Source organism: Cyclopterus lumpus, chromosome 20 (genome assembly GCF_009769545.1).
Source record: "Cyclopterus lumpus isolate fCycLum1 chromosome 20, fCycLum1.pri, whole genome shotgun sequence".
Taxonomy (NCBI): domain Eukaryota; kingdom Metazoa; phylum Chordata; class Actinopteri; order Perciformes; family Cyclopteridae; genus Cyclopterus; species Cyclopterus lumpus.
This window is the reverse complement of record NC_046985.1, coordinates 19,631,120-19,638,215: the sequence shown is the minus strand read 5'-3', so window position 1 is coordinate 19,638,215 and position 7,096 is coordinate 19,631,120.

The following is a 7,096-nucleotide window of genomic DNA, read 5'->3' as shown; positions in this document are numbered from 1 at the left end:
CATTGTCTACAAAGCATAAAATCATAAATTTGGGGATCTGCCCCATATATAAATTCTCCTGATTACATACTCTTGTACCAGCGGGGATGGAAAACGTTTTCAATGCAACCCTGTCTATAGCATATTTGGCATTGGTGTGTTGTAATGCTCTGCTATGGGCCAGCCTGACAGTAGGTGCCACAGTTACTTTTTTCACAAATATACTAGCTGATACTATCTTGACTCTGTATGCTGTATTTGTGGCATTCATTAGGGTGAATTCATCTTTTGAACGTATGAATTTCAGAGAAATATCAACGCCGTTAAGTAATAGTTTCTCCTGAAAGAACAAATCTGCATGTATCGGCGCAATTAACTCCACAATCCTGCTGTTCTTGGTGAATTCCCCCCTCGTCATCAATCCCTGGTTGGCTCCCGCTATAGAGGCATCGTTCATATGCGTCCCCGTGTCTTTACTAAACAATCCTGTGCTGAACTGTGTATCCAACGTGTCTTTTCCGTAGTTGATCAGACACTCTATTATTCCACGGTATGGGTATGTGTTTGAGGATTGTGATATGAGGCGGTCCCCTAGCATGATATCCACCTGCGAGAAGAGTGTACATCCTGGATAATTTATGAAACCCACATCGGAATCGGCCGTGAGGTCGCTGCCATCTGGTTTGGTAATTTTCACCCGCATAAACAGATATGTATCATTCAAATCCAGATAGTCCTCCCCACTGGATGATATGTAAAACTCCAGGGGTCCGGTGTCAGTTATGGCAGATACAGGGGGTATTTCGAGAAATGTAGCTCTCTCGAGGGATGTTTGCGTGTATGGTACTGTAAATAGATCCAGTTCCGTCTTCACACACTCTGCAGATTGATTATGAATGAGCGCCATGTCTAGTCCTCCCTGTCTATCCGGTCTTTTTAAAATATGTCGTTAGCAGAAGAAGAAGAAGAACGAGCTCGTTTCATATGTGGTCTGCCTCTCTTGACTCCTGTCTTCTTTTTGATCGTCTTTCGGGGTTTGCGTGTGAATTTAGCTCTTCTTAATACGGTCCGGCGACGCCCCCTAACAGCTGGTGGTTTTTTCAAACCCTGGGGTACACGCACCAGCATACCGTGTCCCTCCTGTTTCCTAGTCATGCTATTTTTGGCAATATTAGATACGACATCACCCATGATACTATGCGCTGCAGTCTTTAAATGAGGTTTTGCTATGCTGAACCCTCTTCTTAAAAGTGGTATGGCCATTCTGAACAGGCTACGAAACATTCCTCCTAACCCGTTTCCGTACTGTGTACTTGCTCCAATAAAGCCGGGCATATCCCCGCCTGCCTGATTCATATAATACGACATATATCTGCCATCGTCACGAACGTACGGAGTGTGCGCCATTGTCCACCACTATCTATATTCCTTGTCTTATTGGCCTGAAGTGTAGCTTTACAACCACTTTACCATATAAAAACGGTATATATTGGTTTTGGTCGTCTTTTAACGCTATTTCAATGTCGTCGATGACGTTTGTAGAGAGCGATGTGTAGTGCGGCTTGTCATATGTGGGGATACGTCTCTGATCATCAGCCACATTTATACACCTCAGAAGCGGTACATAACTATCACCCACTAGTTGATAGTCGGCAATGTCACTATATACAAATATATTATAACATCCAGCATGAATATCTGATGGATAGGGGGCCGTAGATGAACCATGCCGTTTATCATCGTTGATTGTAAAAGGCACTTCCGGTTTGAATCCTAATATCTCAGCCAGCCGGCCTTTAAACGTCACTGTGAGCCCATTCATCACGCCCGTGAAGTAAACACGGTTTTTAACGGCATTATATATCATGACCTGAAAGTGCGGTGCTAGCCTGTGGTGTGCACGGATCTGCGTGTTAAACTCACTAACGATTGCGGGTACAGACTCGTAACAACCAGCCTCCACTAATACAGTTGATGTAGCCTGTGTTTTAGCATCATATACAAGTACACCGGAATCGGTTGCTGGAAAACTATTCCATACTTTTGGATACTGAATCTCTATCAATCCGACCTCGTGTGGCTCGCTCAGCACTATAGTTTTAGCGAGTTTGGTCCGGTAACGCCATATCTTATTACTGGGATATACAGTGTGTGATGAGTTGCTTGGCAGCGTGACGTAGAACCCATTCTTTTCCATGTCCGGTGTCCTTTGGAGCTCTTTTGCATGTGTGGTGTTCGATCATGTCACCTGTTCCTTTATATGAAGCATCATACGTCCACTACATCTTTCTCGGATATCCAGGTGTTAAACTTCTCAGACCAACCCAGCCACTTCACCAATACAAGTTTTTCACCGCGAAAGGTTTTCTTGTTTAATATCGCCTCTATTTTATAAATTTTATTTTTCCCTATAATCACTTTTTGTAGCTCTCTCTCATAAAACGTCCCTTTCACCTGCTCCTGGGCACAGTCGGTTAATTTATAAACAGGAGGGTCTCTAGTTATGCACTGTGATATTGTAAAATGTTCATCAGTGAATGTTTGCTTATAGCCCTTCCTAAAAACCCCCCTGAGTTTTGATATATGCACAGTGTCGCCTTTGTTAAATTTAAAACTCACAGGCTTCTGTGGCTTCAGTTTATACAGCGTATTGAATACCATCTTTTCATTGTTTTTATTTACTGCTACAGGAGCCCTCTTTATAGATCTATGATACGTGTTGTTATAGGCTTTAACAAGATCTTGAACTACATCCACATACCGGCGCGAATTAACAGATGTTAAATATCGCCACATACGGGTCTTGAATGTCCTGTTAAAACGCTCCACGACACTAGCTTTAGTTTCGTTTGATGTTGAAAAATGGGCTATTTTATACTGCCCCAATAGTTGCTGAAATTTCTTATTATAAAACTCTGTGCCGTCATCGGTCTGTATTTTCAATGGGACACGGCCCTCCTCCAAAATGTCTTTAAAGGCCTTCGTAACAGTGACAGCCGTCTTGTTGGAAAGACACCTAACCCACGCATATTTAGAAAACACATCGATACACATTAATAAATAATGCACGTTATCGTTTTCATCTGAATAGTCCATCAAATCTACTAAATCAGCTTGAAACTGCTTGTCAATACCGCTGACCAGCACCCTGTTCCGGGGGAAATGTATAGCTGCATTAGCATGTAGGGTGTACACATCTTGTTCCAGTAAGAAGTTATTGACACAAGCCTTTGAAGGTAAAACTCCCGTACACTCCCTGACTGCATTACGTAGTTTGACTACACCACCTAAACCGCCTGGATGCTCTGGATCATAATAAATTTTCTTCAGCGTACTCTCCATGTTAAGTGTCTCTTGTAAAATGATTACAAATGTGTCTGTTACAACCCTTTTTATTTATGCTGCGTAAAGATATAACAACAACATATCAAAAATAGGACAGGTTTTTTATAAAAAACACACACACACTTTCACTCTAAATGTCTATCAGATTGAGCCACCGATGTTTCATTAATAGTAACATATTCATGTTACATGTTTCATCTGCTCTCATACGTTCATACATGTTGTAAATTGTGTCGACAACCAGGTCTACTGATTTCAGCTCCAGCAGGTACATCTCAGCCGCTCCTTGGACTCTCTCGTCAGAGGCCTGAAAACCCATCAGGAACAGATAGGTGTGTAGAGCCGGTATGAATTTTCCCCGCCACAGCCTCCGCATCAGTGGAGCGAAATGTGCACCATAGAATAGTTCATCCGCCGCCTCAATGCACGAGTGCTCGTCCTGACTGGGGTGGTCAATATGGCAGCCATTACACATCTCTTTCTTATAATCCGTTATAACAGTGTTCAACAAATGTAAAACACCAGTTTTAATGCTCTCCAGGAATGTCAGGGATAACCGATGAGCGATTGGAGGGTTACAGCTGATTTTAACACCATCTATGTGGACGTATGCCTTTACACCTCCAGATGGCTCTGCTGAACTGGCTCCCATCTCTTCGTTAGCATCCCCACTCGGCTGGGGGCTATCGGTAGCATCTGCCCACGTGGTGTTTGTTTCTTCACCATCTGATAAGATTTAAAGAAAACATTATGATTAAACATTACAATATATATATATATATATATATATATATCATGCATATATGCTTTTACATTATAACCACTATGCACACACTATGTAGCATCTAAAAACAGTCGCAGAATATAGCATACCTAGATGATGTCGACGGGGCAGTTCTGATTTGCAGTCAACACGTGGAAGCATACACACCAGGATGCATGACACGTGTTGTCTCGCAATAGACGAGACGTTTTCGAGAGTCCCCATATAACGCTGCGACCCTGTCCCTCTTGATCGCTTCATCGATCTGACTGAACATCGTATGCACCGCAGGCCAGTCAGACCACAACACAATGAACGTAACAGGGAACCATTTAAAAAACTCTCCATACGTAAACCGGTATGGGTTTGGCCTAGCCTCGTGGGGTCCTCTCTGTGTAAATACTACGTCCCTGTCTGGGCAGCTATTTATACATATAAACTCTTCGGGGTTCTTGTTGATGCGACTGGCTGTTACGTGATACACTTCTGGACCCGTTGAGCTATACCACAACACAGAGTAAATAGTCTCGCCGTCCGTAACAGTGTTCTGGTTAAGCGCTACACAAACCTCGCTATGAAACCTTTGCCAGTTGTTCACATTCATGCATTCTTCCCCTGTAGCGGTCTGATATCCCCAGACATCTCCGGTATATCCCTCCAAGCTAGAGCTAATTGTAACCCATCCATTATCGTAAACCGCTCTGTAAACATGGCCATTTACACCAGTGTGCTCCAACTCTAAGACCGGCCCCGTCTCACTAGTGATACCATGCCTCGACCGCTTCTGCGGCCGGCCAAATTCCACGTTTACAAACTCAGAAGTATCTCTGAATATTTGCGACCTACCTAGCACAGGTGATATGCTTCTGATTGTAGCCTCAGGGTCACGTGGTGCTTGCATCTCGGCGAGAAGAAAAAAAAACGGCTGTGTGATGCGTTCAGTAAACCTACGGCAAAAGAAATAGCCTAGCAATCACGTTAGCAAGCAAGCCAACACGCAGAGGAACAGACTCAAGAGTACACAGATCTAAAAGAAGGTTCAGATGTTCAGAGATGCAGCAGCAGCAGCAATGGTTGCAGGAGGGGAAGAGAAATAACTCATGCTGTACCTGGCCTATATAGGTAATGTTAAGAACACACCCACTACAGCAATAAAAAAAAAGGGCTGAACCGTCCGTTACATGGCCGAGCACCAACACACGGGTCTCCGATGACGCGCCGATGACGCGCCGACACACCCTCCCTTCAGGGAAAAACAAAATGGATGTCACCTGACATTTTATTGGGGTATCACCTCCGATGACACGTCGATGACGCGTCGATAATGCGCCGACGACGCGCCGACACACCCACTTTACAGGAAGAAAAAAAAAAAAAAAAAAATGGATGCCGGGTCTAATTTTTTATTACTCTTTTTATTGGGGGGCAATAAAAATGCGTTTTATGACCCGTCATAAATCATTCCCGTGCGTGTACGTTCGCGCGCAAGGCCACCCCCCTATTACTACTCACGGGTCACTGCACAGGTGGGATGTACAGGAGAAGGTGTCTTGGAGGACTCTTCTACCTGGGAGGATGGAGGCTCCAGCGACACATCAGGCCACACCCGACTGTCAGCCAGGTTATTTCCTAAAATGGCCTGTACTCCCCCCATAGGCAACAAAGGCCGCACTCCCATGATCACATCACCTTGGACCAGATTTGAGACTAATGTCAAATTATGCTTTGGTGCAGAAAAGACGGTCAAACCCATTCCTCGGACCGCAGCACTGGAACCAGTGTCTGTTTCAGAAGAGAAATTCAACACAGACCCCAAAATAAATGACTCCAGAGCTCCTGAATCTCTCTATATTTTTTACAGGTACCTTCATCTCACTTCCTACCAGTGAAAGATACCCATCGGACACAAACGCAGCATAACCAGGGTCAATTTCCTGATGAAAGTGTCCGTTCCTGATCCAAAAAAAGATCCTCAATCACCGAATCTGAAGAAAAGACACAGCAGCCCCAGGTGGCTTTGCTCGTAAAAAAAAAACAGGCTTCGCAAGGGTCACTCATTTCACCAGTGACCCTGGCCAAAACAATAATTAGAGACACGATCAGGGTCCATTCTTCCCCGTAAACCCCTGTCTGCTTTACCTGAAACCTTTCTGCCACTTCCGACCAAAAGTTACCGGAGTTAACTCGCCCATTCTCTCTCGGAAGCCAAAATCTCAAGGACCACAGTTCTCAAAGAAACTTCTACGAGTCAAAACAAACTCATCTGTAATCTTGCTTACTTTCTGTTCCTTAATATAGGTAGCCACACGGTTAGGCAGAGCAATTTTTAACTGTTCAAGCAAGATTAATTCCTCCAGATCCTCCATAGTATTCACCTGTGAAGCAGCACACCAGCGACTAAAATTAGTTGCTAAATCGCGAGCAAATGCTTTTCTTTTCTGAGTAATCTGAACCGCTGGCGATAAGCTTCCAGTATCAACTCATATATCCTGAGTACAGCAGCTTTGACCAACTGGTAGCTAGCACTATCAGCAACACTCAAGGCTGAGAAAGCCTCCTGGGCCTTGCCAGTGAGCACACACTGAAGCAACAGGGTACGCTCAGCATCCGACCAACGTCGTGCCGCTGCTAAACATTCAAACAAAAAAAAGAAAATGTCAGGATCCCTTTCATTTGAATTTGGAACTAACCTTAAGTTAACAGGAACATCAAATGATAAAACTGACCGATTTCTTCTACCTTGTGTGGATCAACCTTAAGCTTTCCTTCACTCATAAGCTCCAGCTTGTATCGCTCAAACCCTAACGGTTCTCTGACGGTCTCTGAACATGGATTAGTTCAGCCTCCCGAAAACATGCATCTTGTCTTAGTTTTTCTAGCTATACAGTGTTACGTTCCTCCTGCATAAGTTGTTTTTGTTGCTCAAAAGTCAAACCAACTCCAAGTCTATTAAACACAGAAGCCATTTTGGAACCAGACAAAACTTTTTTCTCTAACAAATGACCCTTT